Here is a 22790-nt window from a genome sequence, read left to right as displayed (position 1 = left end):
AAATTATGGATCCAAGAAGCACAGTGTACCACAAACAGAATAGATCCAAATAGGTCTGGGCCAAAACACTTAATAATCAGATTATCAAACATCAAAGATAAAAAGAAAATCTTGAGGGCAGCAAGAGAATGGCTATCCATCACAGACAAAGGAAGCTTAATAAGACTATGTGTGGATTTCTCAATAGAAAACATGGAGACAAGAAGGAAGTGGGGTGATATATTTAAGATTCTGAAAGAGAAAAACCACTAACCAAGAATCCTATATCCAGCAAAACTGTCCTTCAGATATGAGTGAGAGCTTAAAATATTCTCTGACAGACAATGACAGAGTTTGTGAACAAGATACCTGCTCTATAGGAAACACTGAAGGGAGCACTACAGACAGGAAGGAAAAGACAGGAGTGAGAAGTTTGGAAAACAATTTTAGTAGATAGTAGCACAACAATATAAGTACATTGAACAAAGATGACCATGAGTATGGTTGAAAGAGGAATGTTAGGAGCATGTGGAACACCAGAATGAAAGATAAAAGATAAAGACTGGGACTGTATATCTCAGTGACACCTAGGGTGCTCAACAATTGTGATAAAAGGTACAAATATGTTTTTAATGAGGTAGAACAAATGAATGTCAGCATTGCAAGGTGTTAAAAATAAGGTGGGATTGGGGGAAAAGTACAACCAATGCAAACTTTAGACTATAGTTAACAGGAACATTGTATTATGCTTCCTTTTATATAACATAGGCAATATACCATAGCTATATGTATTTGGGGGGGACATAGAGGAAGGGTATGAGACTCTTGGCATTGGTCATGTTGTCTGTTTATTCTACTTTAGTTTAATCCTATCTTTCCTTTTGTTGCTTCCTAGCTTTCATGTTTTGTTTTGTCTTTTCTCTCTTTTTTTCTTTATCTCTTGTCTCTCTACCTTCTTTGACTCTTCCTCTTCCTTTGTGGAAGAAATGGAGATAGTGGCAATGGTGATAAATACATAAATATGTGAGTATACAGGGAACCATCAATTGTTTATATAGGAATGTATGGTGTGTGAGCAAAACCGTCTTTAAAAATGTGTTGATGAAGAAACCTTGAGGGCAGTATATTGAGTGAAATAAGACAGTCACATAAGGACAAATAAAAACTTTTGGAAATGGACAGAGGTGGTGGTAGCACACTGTGAGACTAACAGTGCTGAACGGTGTGTGAAGGTGGTAGAAAGGGGAAGTTCAGAGTCATATATGTCACCAGAAGGAAAGTTGGAGGTTAAAAGATGGGAATGTATAAATAGTGAATCTGATAGTGGAAAATATCTTTGCTTAACTGTACAAATATTAGAAATCTCTCTCATGAACTAGAACAAATGTATGACACTATAACTAGAAGTTAATAATAGAGGAGCACATAGGAAAAAATATATACCTATTGCAAACTATATATACTACAGTTAGTAGTATTTTAACATTCTTTCATTGACAGTAACAAATATACTATACCAATATTATGAATCAGTAATGGAGAGGGAGTGGTTAGGGGTATGGGAAGATTTGAGTTTCCTTTTTTTGTGTGTCTTTATTTCTTTTCTGAAGTAATGAAAATGTTCTGAAAATTGAAAAAAGTTAACTTTGGTGATGGATGCACAGCTGTATGATGGTACCATGGACAACTGACTGTATACTTTGGATCTTTGGATAATTGTATGGTATGAGAACAATCTCAATAAAAATATAAAAAAAGAAAAATATGATTCATGATAGCCTTAGTTATTATGAGGGATGTAATACTGTATCTTTGAAGAATGATTGTGGCATTGTTATTCTCCATTCCTATCCTTTGCCTTCTACTAGAGGCATTTTACTTTTCAAAGAAAGAAAGTTAGGCAAGAATGCAGAAAAATATTCCACTGATGTGAGAGCAGTAATACAATATCAATATGGAAAAATCTGGAAAGCATTGGAAATTGATTATTCCTAGGAATTCAGTGGGTTTTTATAAGGATCAGTGAGTTAGAGGCACCTTTATGGCACTTAAGGCACTTTATATATATTGTTTCATTTTGTTTTCATGAGAAACTTATGAAGGATACTATCATACCCATTTGGTTTATGAGAAAACTGAGGCACAGAGCTGTTAGGTATCTTACCTAAGGTCACACAGCTAATAAATGTCAGAATTGGGATTTAAAATGGAACAGCTGGGCTCCAGAATATGTTCTAACCACTATGCTATGCTATCTCTCAACTCAAATCTCTCAAAGTAAAACCTTATGCCTTTTAATTGTTCATAGAACAGATAATAACAAAAGATATTCTCAGTGATCTGAGTCCACTCAGCCATGTATCTGTGGCTAAACCGGGGGGGATGTATCTGTCTGTGGATATTGTTAAAGTTCACAGCTTCCCTTGTGTATTCAAACTTACATTTACAGTGAATATTATATTTGTTCCTGTTAGTGCTTCTCTCCATTTACATGTGTAGATCATCACTTATGTGTGTTTTAAGAGAGGTGGTTAACTTCAGTTGACCCATGTCATTAAGAGCTATTATTAACCACAGGAAATTTCAGAAATAGAGGCTTCTTGGCAGGAAATAGAGAGGACTGTACCTAAACATAATATCTAATGTGTATCTATGCTCCAGGTTGAATACAAAATGTGTTAAGACATGTAGACACAAAAGAATTTCTCTCAGGTTGGTTGCTGCAAGAACACCCAGGCAGTACATACCTAGTTATACTGCATGTAAAGGAGTTTACTCTATTTACTGTAAGTTTGGCTATTTACATTTGTTTAGGACCAAGAATAGTCAGATATTGAGATCATCTTGATGTGACCAGTCATTTGATAATTCTCTTCACTACCTTCAAATTAATTGTGCAGTTGCCTTATAATATTTAACATCATTAAGAACAAACCTAAAAATATGCCCAATGAGGAAGTCATGTGAGGGTTGTCTTCAAGATTAGAACAATAACAGTCACACTTTATTAAAGGATGTTTATATAGTCTTCACAAAATAACATAAGCCCTTGGCAAACTCATCCTTCTTTCCTTTTTTGAATTAGTAAGTCAAAATAATATGCAACTTTATTCAACATAAACTCTTGGCTCTCTGTTTCTAATCTTGAGGACCATCACTTAGTTGGTTGATTTTAAAAGAAAGCCAAAGCCTTAAAGCAGAATTGTGATGTTCAAAGGGAGCTGTGCTTTATCATTTATATCCACCTGTGCATGTAATTCCTACGATATTTCTCAGTTCATGGAAGATATGTGGGAAATGCTTTTTAAACATGTCTATAATTCTTTTCCAAGGCAGTAAGGGGACTTAACTCTCAGGTTTGGTGGACTGGTGGACAAAACTGGAAAGTTTCACTCAATTTTAATTTACCTGAGAATTGTGACCTTGGCTTGGTCATCTGAGTTTCAGATATTTCCTTCTGGTTATTCTAATACACTAAAAACCAAAAAGGGATATCTATATAATGCATAAGAATAACTTCCAGAATGACCTCTTGACTCCATTTGAAATATCTCAGCCACTGAAACTTTATTTTGCTTCATTTGTTTTCCCCCTTTTGGTCCAGAAGGCTTTCTCAATCCTACAATGCCAAGTCCAGGCTCATCCCCGAGAGTCATCTCTCACATTGCCAGAGAGATTTACCCTCCTGGGAGTAATGTCCCATGTGGGAGTGAAGGCAGCAAGTCCACCTCCTGAGTTGGCTTAGAGAGAGAGGCCACATCTGAGCAACAAAAGAGGTTCTTTGGGGGTAACCATTAGATACAATTATAAGTAAGCTTAGCCTCTCCTTTGCAGTAACCAGCTTCACACAGGCAAGCCCCAAGATCATGGGCTTGCCTACTAAACTGGTAGTCCCCAATGCTTGTGAGAATATCAGGAATTTCCTAGGTGGGGAAGTTTAATATTTCCAATTTTTTCCCCAGTCCCTCAAGTGGCCATTGTAAATGTTTTTTGTTATCTGCCCAAATTACTGTGGGATTTATCAGGACTTCACACTAACCTGTACAAACCAACCAAATCTCACTCCCTATTCAAGGTTACATGTAATTATGGTGTTCCAATAAAGTGATCATACAAGTTAAATTATATAGTGTGCTACAGAAAATATAGATTTTCCACCAGATAATCATCTCTTCCTTTGGTCTCACACAGAAGCTGAAACTTCTGTGTGAAAACAGAGTCAACATAATTCTTTTCCCTTTAGTCTGATTTACCTTAATCCTAACCAAGTCCTTTTTGTTCATAGCTCTAATTGAAGTCTGATCTCTTTTTTAGCTTCTTTAACATTTGCTTTATGGGGTAATGCTGACATTCATAGCTGCTGAACACTGGCTATGAGTCTCAGTTGTCACACAGGTACCTGAAGTTCCAGGGACTGACCAGGTTATACACAAACAGCTCAGCATCTCATAATTTAGAAATAACTATTACAACTCATGAACAGATGTGACTGCTGTAAGCACTTACTATCTAGGAACCTTTACAGTAAGCCTTTCCCTGATAACCTATGCTCTCAAATTCAATTCTCAGAGTTTAGATGAAATAATCCATATTAGTGAGGCATTATAGTGTTGGTCTTTTCACTTCTCATGTATTTCACTTAATACACTGTCCTCAAGGTCCATTACCCTGTTGAATACCTCACAGCTTCATACCTTCTTGTCACCACTCGATATTCCATTGTATGTATACACCATAGTTCATAATTCTGTTTATCAGTTTATGTACCCTTAGGCTACCTCCATCCAATGAAAATCATTAAAATCAGCACCATGAACACCAGTGTGTAAATGTCCACTTGTGTCCCTGCTATCAGTTCTTCCAAGTATATACCCAATAACAGGGTTGCAGGACTGTTTGGGAACCCCATATTTAGCTTCCTGTGTAACCACACTTCCCTCCAGATGTGCTGCACCATTCTACTTCCCCATCAACAGTTAATAGGTACATGCCTCTCTCCATATTTTCTCCAGCACTTGTATCCATGTTTGTTTTTTAAAGTTTTATTCACATACCATAAAATCCATCCTAAGTAAACAATCAATGATTCCCAGTATAATCACATAGTTATGCATTCCCCACCTCAGTCTATACATGGACATTTCCATTTCTTCCACAAAGAGGAAGAGGAGAAAAAAAAATGAAGAATGAAAAAATAAAAGATGGAAGGAAAAATAGAAATAAAACACTATAAAATGTGATGAAAGGTCAGAGATCAATAACAACACCTATAATCCAATATCATTCCCTTATAGCCCCCTCTTATAGTCATTTGACATTGGCATACTGCCTTTGTTACAATTAATGGAAGCATATTACAATACTGCTGTTAACTATAGACTCTACTTTGGCATTGATTATATTTTTCCCCTTTACCATCCAATTTTCAACAACTTGCGATTTGAAATTAATTTATGCTTCCTTGTGTAAAAACATTCTTATATTTGTACATTTAATCACCAACACTGCCCACGTTAGGTTTCACCAAGTTATACAATCCGAATCTCTACCTTCTATCTTTCCTTCTGGTGTCATACATGCCCCTAGCCTTCCTCTTTCAACTGTACTCACATTCATCTTTGTTCAGAGTACTTACAATATAGTGCTGCCAGTACACAGTAGTGTGTTGTCCATTTCTAGATCTATACAATCAATCCCATGAAATACTCTGTACTCCTTCAGCATCACATGTCAATCTCCACCCTCTCTCAATCTCCTGATTACCTGTGATCTCAACTTTAACTCTCAAAGTTCACTCATTAATGTTAGTTCATATTAGTGAGACCATATATTATTTGTCCTTTTGTTTCTGGCTAATTTCATTCAATGTAATGTCTACTGTCTACCATTTTGTCTTTTGGAGTTTATATGTTATATCTTATTTTATTTTTAGTTTTTTCCTCTCTCTTCCTTTTTACCCTTACCAATATTCTTCCTTTCTACACACTTCTCCAAATCTCTCTCTCCTATCTTTTCTTATCTGCCTGTAGTGCTCTTTTAGTATTTCTTGCAGAACTGGTATCTTGTTCAAAAACTCTCTCAGTGTCTGTTTGTCAGAAAATATTTTAAACTCTTCCTCATTTTTGAAGGACAGTTTTGCCAGATGTAGAATTCTTGGATGGAAGTTTTTCTCTTTCAGTGTCTTAAATATATCATACCACTGCCTTCTCACCTCCAAGGTTTCTACTGAGAAATCTACACATAATCTTATTGAGCTTGCCTTGTATGTGATGGATTGCTTTTCTCTTGCTTTCAAAATTCTATCTTTCTCTTTGACTTTTGATAATCTGATTATTAAGTGTCTTGGGGTAGGTCTATTCAGATCTAATCCATTTGGGGAATGCTGCACTTCTTGGATCTGTAATTTTATGTCTTTCATAAGAAATGTGAAATTTTCATTATTTCCTCCATTATTCTTTCTGCCTCTTTTCCCTTCTCTTCGCCATCTAGGACACCCATGACACATATATTCATGTTCTTCATGTTATCATTCAATTCCCTGTGACCCTGCTCATACTTTTCCATTCTTTTTCCCTATCTGTTCTTTTGTGTGTAGGATTTCAGCTGTCCTGTCCTCCAGTTCATGAATCCTTTTTTCTGCCTCTTCAAATCTGCTGTTTTTGTTTCCATTGTGTTTTTCACCTCTTCTACTGTGCCTTTCGTTTTGATAAGTTCTAATTGTTTTTACCTTCTTTCAAATTCTTCTTTATGTTTGTCCAACATCTTCTGGATATCCTTCATCTCTTTTTTAAATGAAATTTTATTGAGATATTCATAACATACAATCCTTCAAAGTGTACAATCAGTTGTTCACAGTATCATCATATATTTGTGCATCCATCACCACAATGAATCTTTGAACATATTCATTACTCCAAAAGATGAAGTAAAAATTAAAATAAAAAGAGCATCCAAAACTTTCCCTTCCACTCCTCCCTCCATTGTTGATTTACTTTTCTTTAATTAAATTTAGTTTTACTGACATATATTCACATACCATACAATAATCTATAGTGTACAATCAACTGTTGACAGTACCATCATATAGTTAAGCCTTCATCACCCCAATCTATTTTTGACCACTTTACTTACACCAGAAAGAATCAGAATAAGAATAAGAAATTAAAATAAAAAGAACACCCAAATCATCCCCCCATCCCACCCTATTTTTCATTCAGTCTTTGTCCCCATTTTTCTACTCATCCATCCATACACTATATAAATGGAGTTTGATCCACAAGGATTTCACAATCACATTGCCACCCCTTGTAAACTACACTGTTATACAATCATCTTCAAGAGTCAAGGCTACTGGGTTGGAGTTAGATAAATTCAGGTATTTACTTCTAGATATTTCAATACATTACAACCTAAAAACTGTTATCTGTATAGTGCATAAGAGTGTCCACCAGACTGACCTCCCAACTTCATTGTAATCTCTCAGCCACTGAAGCTTTATTTCATTTTATTTCACATCCCCCTATTGGTCAAGAAGATGTTCTCAATCCATGATGCCAGGTCCAGATTCATCCCCAGGAGTTATATCCCACATTGCCAGGGAGATTTACACTCCTGGGAGTCAGGTCCCACATAGAGAGAGGGCCATATCTGAGCAACAAAAAAGCACCCAGGGGGAGACTCTTAGGCACAATTATAAGCATTTCTGGATTAGGCTGTGCTCTAAGATTCAATTCTGAGTTTGCATATTGTAGTTAGTCCATATTGGTGTGGCATTATAGTGTCTGCCTTGGTTTCTGGCATACTTCACTCAAAATGCTGTCTACAGGATCCATTCACCTCATGGAGTGTCTCACAGCTTCACTCCTTCTCATAGTGGCTCAATATTCCATTGTATGCATACACCACAGCTCACAACTCTGTTCTTCAGTTGGTGTACACTTAGGCCACCTTCACCCATTGCAAATCATGAACACTGCCTCCACAAACACCAGTACGCAAATGTCCATTCATGTCTCTGCTCTCAGCTCTTCCAAGTACACACATACTTAGCTTCCTGTGAAACCATCACACTTACCCCCAGAATAGCTACACCATTCTGCCCCCTCATCAACAGTAAATGCATACATCCTTCTCTCCATGTTTTCTCCAGCACTTTTACCCATATTTATGTTTTCCTACAATTTTATAGAGATATACACAATACCATGTAATTATCCACATTGTATAGTCAATTGTTCACAGTATCATCATATAGTGGTACTTTTATCAACACGGCCAGCCCTTGAACATATTGATTACTATGAAAGTGTTTTTTTTTTTTTTTGGTGAATAATAAAAAACATAATAAAAAGAAAAATAAAATGTCATACAATAAAATATAATAGTAAGGACAGAAAACAACACCACTATGAAGAATCCCACATCCCTCCCTTATATCCCCCTCTCATACACATATATTGCCTTTGTTACATTTAATACAAGCAAATTACAATGTTACTGTTGACCATAGACTCCAGTTTGCTTTGATTATGTTTTTTTTTCCCAAATACCATCCCTTTTTAAACATTCTGCATGGTTGACATTCATCTGTTCTCCTACATGTAAAAACATTTTTATATTTGTACATTTACCAACTGTCATTGGCCACTCCAGTTTTTGCCAAGGTATACAGTCACAATCTTTATCATCTATCTTTACCTCTGGTGTTATACATTTCCCTATCCCACCTCTTTCAGCTTAGCTCACAGACATCTTTGTTCAGTGTACTTACAATATTGTGCTACCTTCACAGTGTATTATGCTATTTCTGGATTTATACAATCAATCCTGCTAAACATTACACAGTCCTTCAGCATCAAATTCCTGATCTCTGCCCTTTTGCTATCTCCTGCTAGCCTGTGTTATCAGCTTTTAACTCTCAAAGTTTCCTCATTAATGTTAGTTCATATTAGTGAGACCCTACATTATTTGTCCTTTTGTTTCTGGATGACTTCAGTCAGCATAATGTTCACAAGGTTCAGCCACATTAATATATGTTCCATGTCTTTTTTCTGTCTTACAACTGCATAATATTCCATCATGTGTATATACACAGTTTGTTTATCCACTTGTTTGTTGATGGACATTTGGGCTGCTTCCATCTATTGGCAATCATGAATAATGCCACAGTAAACATTGGTTTACAAATGTCCATTTGGGTGTTTACTTTCATTTCCTTTGAGTATACACTTAGCAATGGAATAGCTGGGTCATATGGAAAATCTATACTTAGCTTCCTGAGGAATCTCCACACTGTCTTCCAGAGTGGTTGCACCATTCTACATTCCCAACAATGATGAATAAGTGTGCCTCATTCTCCACATCCTCTCCAGCACTTGTAATATTTTGTGTTTTGGATAATGACCATTGGATGATAACTCACTGTGGTTTTGATTTGCATTTCCCTAATAGCCAATGAAGCTGAGAATATATTCATATGTTTTTAGCCATTTGCATTTCCTAATCAGAAAGGTGTCTGTCTATGTCTTTTGCCCATTTTTTAATTGGGTTGTTGGTCTTTCTGTTGTTGAGTTGTAGGATTGCTTTATATATTTGGGATATTAAACCCTTACCTGATATGTGGTTTCCAAATATTGTGTCCCATTGTGTTGTCTATCTTTTTACTTTTCTAACAAGTTCCTTTGATGTACAAAAGTGTTTGATTTTGAGGAGATCTCATTTGTCTATTAGTTCTTTGGTTGCTCATGCTTTGGGTGTAAACTGTAGTAAACCACCTCCTATCACAAGATCTTTCAGATTTTGCCCTATGTTTTATTCTAAGTCTTATGGTCTTAGCACTTATGTTTAGGTCTTTGATCCAACTGGAGTTAATTTTTGTATAAGGTGTGAGGTAGGAATCTCTTTCATATCCAGTTCTCCAAACACCATTTATTGAAAAGGCTGCTCTGTCCCAGTTGCTTTGGCTTGATTGCCTTATCAAAGATCAATTGTCCATAGATATGAGAGCCTATTTCTGAACACTCAATTTGATTCCATTGGTCAGTACCTCTTTCCTTATGTCAGTACCATGCTGTTTTGAGCAGTGTAGCTTTGTAATATGCTTCAAAGTCAGGTATTGTGAGACCTCCCATTTTGTTCCTCTTTCTCAAGATATTTTTGGCTATTCGGGGCATCTTGCCCTTCTGAATAAATTTGGTTATTGGTTTTTCTATCTCTGCAAAGTAAATTTTGGGGATTTTAATTGGTATTGCACTGAATCTATAAATTAGGTAGAGTTGACATCTTAATTATGTTTGGTCTTCCAATCCATGAGCATGGTATGTTCTTCCATTTTTTTTAGGTCCTGTTTGATTTCTTTTAGCAGTTTCCTGTAGTTTTCCTTAAATAGGTCTTTTGTGGCCTTCATTAAGTTTATTCCTAAATACTTGATTTTTGGTTGCTATTTTAAATGGAATTTTTTAATTCTTCCTCTTATTGCACATTATTTGTGTATAAGAACACTACAGATTTTTGCATGTTGATCTTGTAGCCTGCTACGTTGCTGTATTCATTGGCAAGCTCTAATAGCTTTGCTGTAGATTTTTCTGAATTTTCTACATATAGACTTACGTCATCTGCAAACAGTGAAAATTTTACTTCTTCCTCTCCAATTTGGATGCCTTTTATTTCTTTTTCTTGCCTAATTGCTGTAGCTAGATCTTCCAGTACAATGTTGAATAACAATGGTGACAGTGGGCATCCCTGTCTTCTTCCTGATCTTGGAGGGAAAGTTTTCAGTCTCTCCCCATTGAGTACGATGTTAGCTGTGGGTTTTTCATATATTGCCTTCATGATACTGAGAAAGTCCCTTCTATTCCTATCCTTTGAAGTGTTTTCATAAAGAAAGAATGTTGAATTTTGTCAAGTGCCTTTTCTGCATTGATTGAGATGATCATGTGATTCTTTTCCTTTGATTTATTGATGTTATGTATTACATTAATTGTTTTTCTTGTGTTGAACCAGCCTTGTATACCTGGGATAAACCCCACTTGGTTATGGTGTATAATTCTCTTAATGTGCTGCTGGATTCTATTTGTGAGTATCTGGTTGAAGATTTTTGCATCTATATTCATTAAAGTAATTGGTTTATAATTTTCTTTTTTTGTAGTATCTTTATCTGATTTTGGTATTAGGGTGATGCCGGCTTCATAGAATGAGTTGGGTAGCTTTCCCTCCTCTTTAATTTTTGTGAAGAATGTGAGCAGGGTTTGTATTAATTCTTTCTTGAATGCTTGGTAGAATTCACATGTGAAGCCGTCTGGTCCTGAGCTTTTCTTTTTGGGGAGCTTTTTGATGACTGACTCAGTCTCTTTACTTGTGATTGGTTTGTTGAGGTTGTCTATTTTTTCTTGGGTCAGTGTTGGTTGTTTATGCTTTTCTAGGAAGTTGTACATTTTGTGAAAGCTGTCCAGTTTATTAGCATATGGTTGCTCATAGTATCTTCTCATTATCCCCTTTATTTCTGTAGTGTCAGTAGTTATGTTTCCTTTCCCATTTCTTATTGCATTTATTTGCATCTACTCCTTTTTCTTTTTTTTTTTTTTTTTTTTGTTACCCTAGCTAGGGGTCCATTAATTTTGTTGATTTTCTTGAAGAATCAGCTTCTGGTATTGTTTATTCTCCCTATTGTTTTGCTGTTCACAGTTTCATTTATTTCTCTCTAATCTTTGTTATTTCTTTCCTTCTGTTTGTTTTGGGGTTAGTTTGCTGTTCTTTCTCTAATTCCTGTAGGTGGACAGTTAATTCCTCAATGTTTGCTCTCTCTACTCTTTTAATATAGGCATTTAGGGCAATAAATTTCCCTCGCAGCATGACCTTTGCTGCATCCAATAAGTTTTGATATGCTGTGTTTTCATTTTCATTTGCCTTGAGGTATTTACTAATTTCTCTTGTAATTTCTTCCTTTCCCACTGGTTTTCTAAGAGTGTGTCATTTCATCTCCATATATTTTTGAATTTTACAATCTTCTGCCTGTTATTTATTTCCAACTTCATTCATTATGATCAATATTTTTTAATTTGTTGAGACTTGCATTGTGACCCAGCATGTGATCTATCCTAGAGACTGTTCCATGAGCACTTGAGAAAAACATGTATCCTGCTGTTGTGGTTGTAGTGTTCTATAAATATCTGTCAAGTCTAATTCATTTATCATACAATTCAACATCTCTTTTTCCTCATTGATCCTCTGTCTAGATGTCCTATCCATTGATGAGAGGGGTGTATTGAAGTCTCCAACTATTATTGTGGAGTTATCTACTTCTCCTTTTAGTGTTCTCAGTATTTGCCTCATGAATTTTGGAGCAATATCTCTTGATGCATAAATATTTATGATTGTTATGTTTTCTTGATGAATTGACCCTTTTATTTATATATAGTGCCCTTTTTTCTCTTTTAATTGTTTTACTTTTGAAGGTTACTTTGTCTGATATAAATATAGCTACTCCTGTTTTTTTCTGGTTGCTGTTTCCATGAAATATCTTTTTCCAAACTTTCACTTTCAGCTTTTTTTGTCCTTGTGTCTAAAGTGAGTTTCTTGTAGACATCATATAGATGCGTCCTGTTTTTTAATCCATTATATGCGTCTGTCTTTTTATTGGGGAGTTTAATCCATTAACATTTAGTATTAGTACTGTGAGGTCAGTACTTTCTTCTACCATTTTGTCTTTTGGATTTTATATGTCATATCTTATTTTTTCCAGTCTGTCTTTCTACCCTTCCTGATAATCTTCATTTCTATACTCTTCTCCAAATCTCTTTCTCCTGTCTTTTCCTATCAGCCTGCAGAACTCCCCTTAGTATTTCTTGTAGTGCCAGTCTCTTTCTCACAAACTCTCTCAGTGTTTGTTTGTCTGAAAATATTTTAATCTCTCCCTTATTTTTGAAGGACGGTTTTCCCAGATATAGAATTCTTGGTTGGCAGTTCTTCTCTTTCAGAATCTTAAATATATCATGCCACTGTCTTCTTGCCTCCACGGTTTCTGTGGAGAAATCTGTACATAGTCTTATTGAGATTGCCTTGTATGTGATGGATTGCTTTTTCTCTTGCTGCTTTCAGAACTTTCTTTTTGTCTTTGACATTGGACAATATGATCAGTAAGTGTCTTGGAGTAGGTCTATTGGGGTCTATTCTGTTTGGGGTGCACTGTACTTCTTGAGTCTGTTATTTTATGTCTTTCATAGGAGTTGGGAAATTTTCAGTGATTATTTCTTCTGTTATTCTTTGTGCTCCTTTTCCCCTGTCTTCTCCCTCTGGGACACCCATAACACATACATTGTCACTCAGCTCCCTAAGACCCTGCTCATATTTTTCCATTCTTTTCACCATCTCTTCTTTTGTGTGTGTGAATTCAGACGTCTGGTCTTCAAATACACTGATCCTTTATTCTGCCTGTTCAAATCTACTGTTGTATCCCTCCATTGTCTTTTTCATCTCATCCATTATGCCCTTCATTCCCATAAGTCCTGCCATTTGTTTTTTCAAGGTTATGAATTCTTCCTTATAGTCATCCAGTGTCCTCCTTATATCTTCATCTCTTTTGCCATGTCTTCCCTCAGTTCATTGACTTGATTTTTGAATTGATTTAGATTTGTTTGAACATCTCTGATTAGTTCTTCCTTCAGTTCATTGATTTGATTTAGCAATAATTACATCAACTCCTGTATCTTCATTGAACTATTAGTTTGTTCCTTTGGCTGGTCCATATTTTTGTGTTTCTTACTATGACTCATTATCTTAGGCTATCTTGGCATCTGACTTTCTTGATTAGTTTATTCTGGAGCTTGTTTTCATTCTTTTACCTAGTGTTTTTTTTTTGTTGGTTGGCTTTGCTCTCTAACCTTTAGTGTTCAATTCAGCTTATTCTAGACCTTCAACTTAGATTCTGTTTAGTTAATCAGAGTTTTTCACTTCTCATTTTTCTGTTTCTTGCCCTGCCTCTATGCAGCTTCTTTGTGTAATGGTCTCCTCAGATATGGTCAACTCCAGTCAGATTTTCTCAGTCCAGAGAGGCTAAGGTCTCAGGAGGAGGGTACGGTGTTTCCTTGAGAATGAGACCTTCCTGTGAATCCTTTTGACTCTGTGCTTCTCCTATGCTGTCCAGCAAGTGGTACTTTCCAGCCAGCAGTTCCCCCACCAGTTTAAGGAGGCATTGAGCCTTTAGTTCTCCCAGTCACCCTCACCCTGTCTGTGGCATGGCTGACTGAAGCTGGTTTCTGAGTTCCAGCCCCTGAGGTCTGAGTTCCCAAAAGGAGAGCTACCACTGGAGCAGGGCTGTGCCCCCCGTTCTTGGGAAATTATGGTGTTGGGCAAATTTTCTCTGCCTCTAGACTTATTGTTTTATCTCTCAGAGCTATGTTAGCTCTGCTCTTGCCTGGGCCCAAATTGCATGTCTTTGAGGCTTTCTGTAATGGGATTCTTAGAATAATTATTTTTTAAAAAAAGAGAAAAATGTAAAATTAAAAAAAGGAAAAAGTAAAAGAAGGGTCCAGTATGGACTATTTACAGTCATTGCAGATCTAATGGGCTATTAAATGCTAAAAGACAAGGGGTTGAGGGTGATTAAGAACAATCAAGAAAGCAGAGAAACCAGCTTTTCAGACAAGAGCTCTTATCCCCTGGATTTGCATATGTGCCTGTTTCTGTTTGAGTCCTGCCCTTCTCCATATTATGTTCACCAGAACTCCAAAAGCCTGTTTTTATTTTATTTATTTATTTGTTTGTTTGCTTGTTTGTTTTTTGCTGTTTTTGCTAGCCCTATCTCCTCTCCACCAGGCTGACTGCCTCCAGATTCTTGGTGTCTGGTCTGAGTCTACCTATGGTTGGAGTTTTTGTTCAGGAGTTTGAACTTGTCTATCACAGCTGCAATTGCAGTTCTTGCTCCTGGTTCCCAGCATCAATGGCCCCTCCACCCTTAGTACTGTGCCTGGCAGGGAGGGGTGCAGTCCCTCTGGCCATGAGAACTCAGAGATTTTGCTGATCTCAGCTGCTCCACACATCTATGTGTGTTGTATGAAGCATGCCCAAACTCAAATACCTCTGAGGTGTCCAGTCCATGCAGTTCCTGGCTTTCTACCAACTGTCCTGGAGTAGTAACTCAGGACTACCTCACCACTCCACCATTTTGCCCCACCCCCTCCTTCATCTCTTTTGCCATATCTTCCCTCAACTCCTTGATTAAATTTTTGAATCAATTTAGCATATTTGTTTGAACATCTTTAATTAGTTTTTTCCACTCCTGTATTTCATTTGAAGTGTAATTTGTTCCTTTGACTGGGCCATATATTCATTTTTCCTAGAGTGACTCATAATGTTTTATTGTCTAGGCATCTGGTTTCCTTGATTACCTCAATCAGATTTTCCCAGACAAGACAGGCCAAGTCTCAGGAGAAGGGTGTAATCAGTATCAAGTTTCCCAAAGGATGAGACCCAGAAAATTGTCAGACTTTCCTGTGAGGCCTTTAGATGCTACACTTTTCCTATCCTGCCCAGCTGGTGGCACTTGTCAGCCCTCAGCTCCCCAGCAGTGTAAAGAGGTGCAGTACTTTTAATTATCAGAAGAACCTGTCCTTTCCAGGCACTGAGGGTGAGTCAGAAGCCAAGCTTAAGCTATTTCTGTTTTGTTTTTGTTTTTTTTCCCCCAGGCCCTGGGGTCTGAATTCTCTGAGGGATGGAAGCCACTTGAGCTGCTCCCTCTTTTCTTAGGGAAGATACACCCTTTAGGGAATTATCTCCTTCACTTGTCCTGTTTCTTTGTCTCTCTATCTTAACTCTACCCTTGCCTGGGTCAGTGCTCACTCATTAGAGGCCTTCTCTAATGAGCTACTTAGAATGAGAGGGAAAAAAAAAGAAAAAAGAAAGTAATCCTCTTTTCAGAGCCAGTCCCCAGCCCTCCACTTTCACTACACAAGAGCCGGAGTTAGTACCTGGTTCTATGTGCCCCTTTTCTTGGAACACAGCCATTTTCCAGTATTCTGAGCTCAGCTGACTCCAAAAGCCTCTATTTTTATTAATTTGTTATATTTTTTCTATCAGCCCCACCTCCTCCTTGCCAGGAGAGACCTCAGGGTTCCTTTCCTGCTTGCTTTTGGTTTATCTTTGCTCATAGCTTGTATTCAGTAGTCCAAATGTTTTAATTAAATCCACAACTGGGTATGTGTTATAGAGAAATCTCTTTTTAGTTTCACTCTATTAGAATAGTTAAAAGGAAATATCTGAAACTGTTAAACTATAATCCAGTATCCTTGATTCTTGAAGGCAATCATATAATTTTATAGCTTATATGGTATGATTGTGTGATTGTGAAAACCTTATCACTTACACTCCCTTTATAGGAGTATAGGAGTAGAAAAATGGGGACAAAAAGTAAATGAATTATATGGAGGAGGGAGTATGGGACATTTTAGGTGTTCTTTTTACTTTTATTTTTATTCTTATTTTTATTTTTTGGAGTAATGAAAATGTTCAAAAATTGATTGTGGTGATGATACTGTGAACAATTGTTTTACAGTTTGGATGACTGTATGGTATGTGACTATATTTCAATTAAAATTTTTTTTAAAAAAAGAAATACCTTGTAAAACAAAACCCACAATTGGAGCCTGGGTGAGCTACCTTCCTCTGCTTCCAGGAGAGAGTGTTTCTTTTCCCACAGGGAGTGTTCCAGTCCAGCCTGCCATGGCAGTGGGTTAGGGGTGTCAGCCTCTGCCATTTGGGGGCCTTTACTTACATGTCTATGCTCTGGTTTTAGCACTTCTTCCCATTCCAGACTGGTGTATGATGTGTGTCCAGTCACTGATGTCCCCCAAACAGTTGTTCCAGACTATTTACTAGTTGTTTCTGCCTATTTACAGTGCTCCCCTTCTTTTCCTCTTTTCCTTCCAGGCTCTTTCTCTTTCCCTCCAGCCCTCCCCCTCTTTTTTTTTTTTTCCTTATGCTTCATTTAATCTGAAGAATATTGCAGTCTCTTCATCTTCAAATATAAATTATAATATTACAGAACAAGCAGCAAATTCAACAATTTAAAAATTAAGTCTACATGGTGTTAATTTCTAGCAGGTCCACCCAATTTGGTTATTTTAAAAAAATGTCATCCCTGCCCTCATTTCAGTAGCAATGCATCATGCCATGGAGGAATGTCCAGAACAGGATGTAGGGGACAAACTTAATTCCACACCTCCCTACACTGCATCTTGCTCCACCTCCTTGATATATATTTGAAAGACAGAAAAACTATAGAAATGTTCCTCATATTTTTTAAAGAAATTAAATGACTAAATAGTATTGCTCACGTAGCTGTGGTCAGCAGTGGAGCTGATCTCCCTGATATTGTAGCACAGGAAGAGATTGCTTCCAAGAGCTTACAAGATGGCAATCTTTAGAAGGTCAACAATAAAGGAGGATAAAGCTTTCACTGGACCTAAAACTAATAGGTTAAAAAAATTAATCAATTTTGAAAACATGAAATTTATATCACCAATATTTGTGAAATGTCCTATATGTTTTTATACAATCTTCCACTACCTAAATAGGGCTTGGTAGGACTCACAGTTCCATGTAAAGAGGCTTTACACCTTCCAGTAAAAGAGCAGGATTCTATGCAACTCTGCCCACACCCTGTAACTTTGCACTTGTCTATCACCTGCCAAACCAGTCGTTGCTAGCTGATAGGAGGCAAATATTGATGACTAACTCATACTTGAAATTCTCCCAGTTTCCCACCATTTTGCCAATTCTTTATGCTTCTGCAGTTCCTTATCATCATAACATTTACAGACTATATCTCAAGAGACTTTGGGATAAAACTAAGGACATTTCTTTCCAGAGTCCTGTGCTTTTTTTTCTTGTCTTTGAAACTCTTTTCAAGTCCTATGATAATTTTGCTTCATCATGAAAATACCAATGTCATCACCACTTAGATGGCTATATCATTTTAAAAGCTGTAACAACACAATTAGTTCCTTCCTTTTACTATCCATCATCACTAATGACTCCTGACTCACTTTCCAGTATTGTCAACAGTCTTCCCATTAAAAGAGATGTCCCAAAGAAAATCAGACTACCGTTCAGCTAAACTAGACTCTTTAATCCATTATAGTTGTTTCCCAAATTCTCTTTGAGTCTTCTTACTTCTTCTCATTCTCTATCTAAAATATGTGAATTGTTTGCTTTTGTCAATTTTATCAATCATGCTTTCAAGTTTTAGTGAAAAATACTATTGGTCAGTAAGTTCTCTTTGATTTCCCAAAATATCACATGATCATCCTATTTATGAAGGTGCTTTTGTGATAATGAAAAGTTGTTTTACTTGCATGCAAGGAGTAAAAGGGACAGGATGTATTTAACTAGTATTATGTGGCTGGAGAAATTTTATCCTTCAAGACCAGTCAGCTGTCACATCTTCTGAGAAGTCTTTCCTATACCCATTTCTGTCCCTTTCCCAAACAGCTTTTATTGCTTAATTCTCTTTGCTAAGTACACCTATTGTTTTCCCTAAGATATGATAGTGATTTATTATTTTATATTTTTCTACTCCACCATAAGCCCCTGGAATACACAGCTCATGACTTTTTTTTTACTTTTTAAATTTGTGTATACCCACTGTTTGGCATCTATTAGGTACACAACAAATGTTCTTAAATAGAATCCAATTGTGTATAACAAAGGATCTGCCAACCAGTTCTTAATTTGAATCAAACTGTGTGTAATGAAAGGGTCTGCCAACCAGATCGCACATCACATGACTCTGCGTTATGTTCCAAGTTCATTACATAGCTTTATCTAGAAACTTTTGACACATTTATGTGAATATACCAACTAATGTATTATTAATACAGCATGAACTCAATATCCACTTAGGTGAAACTGTGGGAGAGAAAAAGTACCAGATAAACTAACCTAATTGGAGTTCAGAGAATGTAGATAATACCTGAATTTACAAGGCTTAGATCAAGTTTTGTCTTTGCATCAACAAATATGTATTGTAGATTATTTTTAAAAAATAGAGACCTTTAAGTTTCATATATATTTAAATATATATTTAATTTTAAATTCAGTTTCCATTTCTTGTGGCAATTACTGTGTTTTTAAAATGGTGTATTTGGTACCTTTAGCAGAACAATGTAACATGATCTGGAAAGCAGCCAATTATAGTTAGATCAGAGAAGGTGGGAATTAATCAACCTATAATAAACCAATAAATAATTATTCTATAATAGCATAAATGCTTTCTGGTGACATAACATTAGAAAATCATGCACACACACAAGCACAAAAACACACACCAACTGTATTATGCAGTCTAGAAATGGAAAAGTGATGTCAGTATATCTGAGTGGTGAACTGGTTCAATCACACTTTTACAAATGAAGAAACTGAAGCACTGAGATGTTAAGTTAGAAAGAGGCAGAGTACAGTGCCTAACCAGAATGCTATAAAGCATCTCAGATTAGTGGTAACTATTAGGCATAAGTTATGTCAATCACAAATACAGACAGAAAATAAATTCCTAAATGTTCATTTAAATCTGAACCCTTTTCATGATCTCATGTGACTCTTTAAAAATGTCATCCAGAGAATATCTGGAATTTAAGTTTGATGATTAAGAAAGTTTTACTCAAGTGTTGGTGTATCTTTCTCAGCACATAAGTGTCCTCCTGTGACTTCTACAATCCACCTGAATCATACATGCTTACATATGTTTTAATTTAGCTCTTTAAAAGGGTAAAGACGAATTCACTTTGAGAATTCTGGAAAAAGAATAATTAGGGCATCAACAGACTAGCTTACATACCATGATCACCATGACTTATTTATAATTTACTATTTTTCTGTCTTGGTCAAAAATATTATGAATTTTTCAGTCTATTTCTATCACAACAAATGGTCATATTTCACTGGATTTTGAACAACTTTGCTCCATAGGATCTCACTTTAAAGTCCATACTCTACAAGATCAACCTATGTTGAGGTATGACAGGCTGGGCCATGTCTTAAGTCATTGGTGATCTCCCCATTGTGCCTAGATGAGAACATAATACCACATGTGCCGTTTGATACATAAATATATTATGAAGGTAGCCTATTTCTGCATACCTCTACTTAAACTACACTGGTTAGAACACCAATGAATTTGAAGTAAAAGGCTCCATTTTAAGAAAAGTTCTTTAAAAAGAAACTGTTTCTATTACTCCAATACTCTATAATATATCTTCTTAACAGGTCAAGATTGAATTAGCTGTAGTCCCTCTCTAATAAGTCACATGTCCATCAGCCAACTTTGATATTACTATTCATACAGTGCATTGTAACTAGTCATTGGGAGAGGGCAGGCTTTCTCACTTATTTGTTTAGGCATGACAACAGTGCTTGTCATCAAAGAGCCTTCCTCTAAAAGAGGACATAGCTCTAGATTTAATTACTCAGGTAGAACTTTTGTGAAGGGTCTTACAGGTTGTGTTTGGTCTTTTGATCAGAATAATTTGTGAGACTGTCTAGAGAGAGAAATGTGAGACTGAGCTTTTTCATGTACATTTTTTCTTGACTATGGAAATATAATTAGTCTGCTGTATCTGAATGAATTAAATCATAAGAATGGAATAGCATTTTTTAGACTCACAAAAAATGTAAGTAGGAACTGGCTCTGTGGAACTTAAAAGGAATTCTTTCTGATATAGCAACTGAAATACTTCTCTTATTGATAATGTCAAGCTGGGAAATGTTCATTGGTTTATAGCTGCTTTTCCATGATCATTTTTTCAATGGTTAGTTCATCCATCAAGCCAAGTTATTTCCCATTGCAGGCATTTCACACACATTTCTGTTGCTGGAAACAGACTTCTAACAATTGTACATATGGCAGGTTTCTTCTCATTCTTTATGTCTCAGCATAAATGTTGCCTTCTCAGAGGAATCATGTATTTATTCACTGTACATTACCTATCAGTGACTAAAAGATGGTAGTTGTTCATGAGATAACTGTTGAGTAATGCATAACTCTAGAATTTTTGGAATTCTTTAGCCTTTGTATTTTCTGGGTCTAGGATCTAGACTTAATTTCTTTCATTTATCTTTCATTCATTAATTCATTCATCCATCCATTCAAAAAGCAGCAACATTTATGTCAGGTTTTATGCTAAGTATTACACTTAGATACAAAGTAGTGTAAAATCTATTCTTTTTCTCAAAAAAGCTTATGGTTTCAGAATGAACTATTCATATAGTTCTTTAGAAATTATGACACTTTCATATATAACTTACTTTAATCCTCACAACAACCTTTCGTGTTGTGTGATAGTAATTTAAGAGAAGAGGGTTTCTTAGATTCAGAGACATCAAGATAATATTAGACTGACAATAGCTGATCACCAGACAGAAGAAACCCATTTTTTTTAATCAAATGTGTCTAAAAGTTTTTTTTAATGTCTCCATAATTTTATGATGTAAGACTTGGATATCACCCCTATAAATTTGACAGTTTGATCCTTGTTTTTTCTCACATCTTGGAGAGTTCAAGATGTATCAATGAAATGGACAAAATTTAACAAAATGGAGAATAAGAATAAAAAAATAATGTAAATGAAATATGCAAAAACTAAATAATAAAAAATTCTTATTGCTGTAGTTTTTGGAAGTGGTAACTTCAGTTATGGGTGAAGAGGAAGTCGTTAAACATGGCTCACTAGTACCTTTATATTTTTGTTTTTGTGTGTGTGGTTCCAGTGTTAGTAGTTGCTTTTAATAAAATCATTTGAACAGGTATTAGTGACACAACTAAAATAAAATGAGTCAAAGAGAAAGGGCATAAAACAGATACTTTCCATTTGGTTCAGAAATGAGTGTAAGGACAGCAAGTTGCCCTTTCTTAACAACTGTGGCATCATTATCTATTGGCAATACCTTGTCTTCCTCTTGCAATCCTCCTCTTTCTTAGAGGCACAACCATTTACATGGACATCCAAACAAAGAAGGCATTAATCATGGCTAATCCAACAAAGCTCCAGTATTATAACTATATCCATCCCTCATCACCTCTTTCCTGGAGCTTCTCAATTAACTCTAAACTTGTCTCCTTGCCTGCACTCTTACTTTCATCACCACCCTTATTCATACCAGTATGATTATTCTAAATTCTTAGTCTGATTATAGTTTTTGTTGGCTCCTTCTCTCCCGCAGGGTAAATTTCAAGCTCTCTTCTTGGTTAATGGGACTCTACATGAGCCGGCCCATCAAATCTTCCTTATCATATCCTGTTCCCATTCTAGCAGTGCTGTGCACTATGTGCAAATCTTGAACATACTTTGGCAAACCATAAGCTATTTTTGATGGTTGTAAGGGACATAAGCCACATTTTATTTATATTTTTATTGCCAGTAATAATTATTGAGTAATGAGTGCTCTTTCACACCTCTGACCTAGTCCCCTCCCCCACTGCCAGCCCAGGCCCCTAACCCTCCCCCCATGCTATTAGCTCTAGTCTCTTTTTTCTACCTGGAAAATTTTTATTTCTTAAAGTTTTAATCATGTCACATTCTTGGTAAAATCTTCTGATACTCACAGACCTCCAGAAATTAATTTTTTCTTCTTGTAAAAGCTTTTATTTTGGCGCATTTCACACTATAGACTTGTTTCCATGTCTGTCTGTCCTTTTAACATGTGCATCTTAAAATCTTTATGGCTCCAGGGATCTATAATAGTTTATGAAACATTATTATTACAAGGTAGGCATTATTTAAGAGTTATCTTATTTAAAGAAACAAAGTTTACAATAAAGATTT

At 36.1% G+C, this 22790-nt stretch overlaps 1 protein-coding gene across 1 annotated transcript in view; it reads left to right on the top strand.

The window, feature by feature from the left end:
- The window catches only part of TMPRSS11F (transmembrane serine protease 11F), a 148762-nt gene that overhangs the window by 72382 nt on the left and 53590 nt on the right, over nt 1-22790 (top strand). The window lies entirely within an intron of this gene.

The sequence above is a fragment of the Choloepus didactylus genome, chromosome 3, assembly GCF_015220235.1.
Source record: "Choloepus didactylus isolate mChoDid1 chromosome 3, mChoDid1.pri, whole genome shotgun sequence".
In the NCBI taxonomy this organism is placed as follows: Eukaryota; Metazoa; Chordata; class Mammalia; order Pilosa; family Megalonychidae; genus Choloepus; species Choloepus didactylus.
This window is presented reverse-complemented; position numbering and strand designations above follow the sequence as displayed.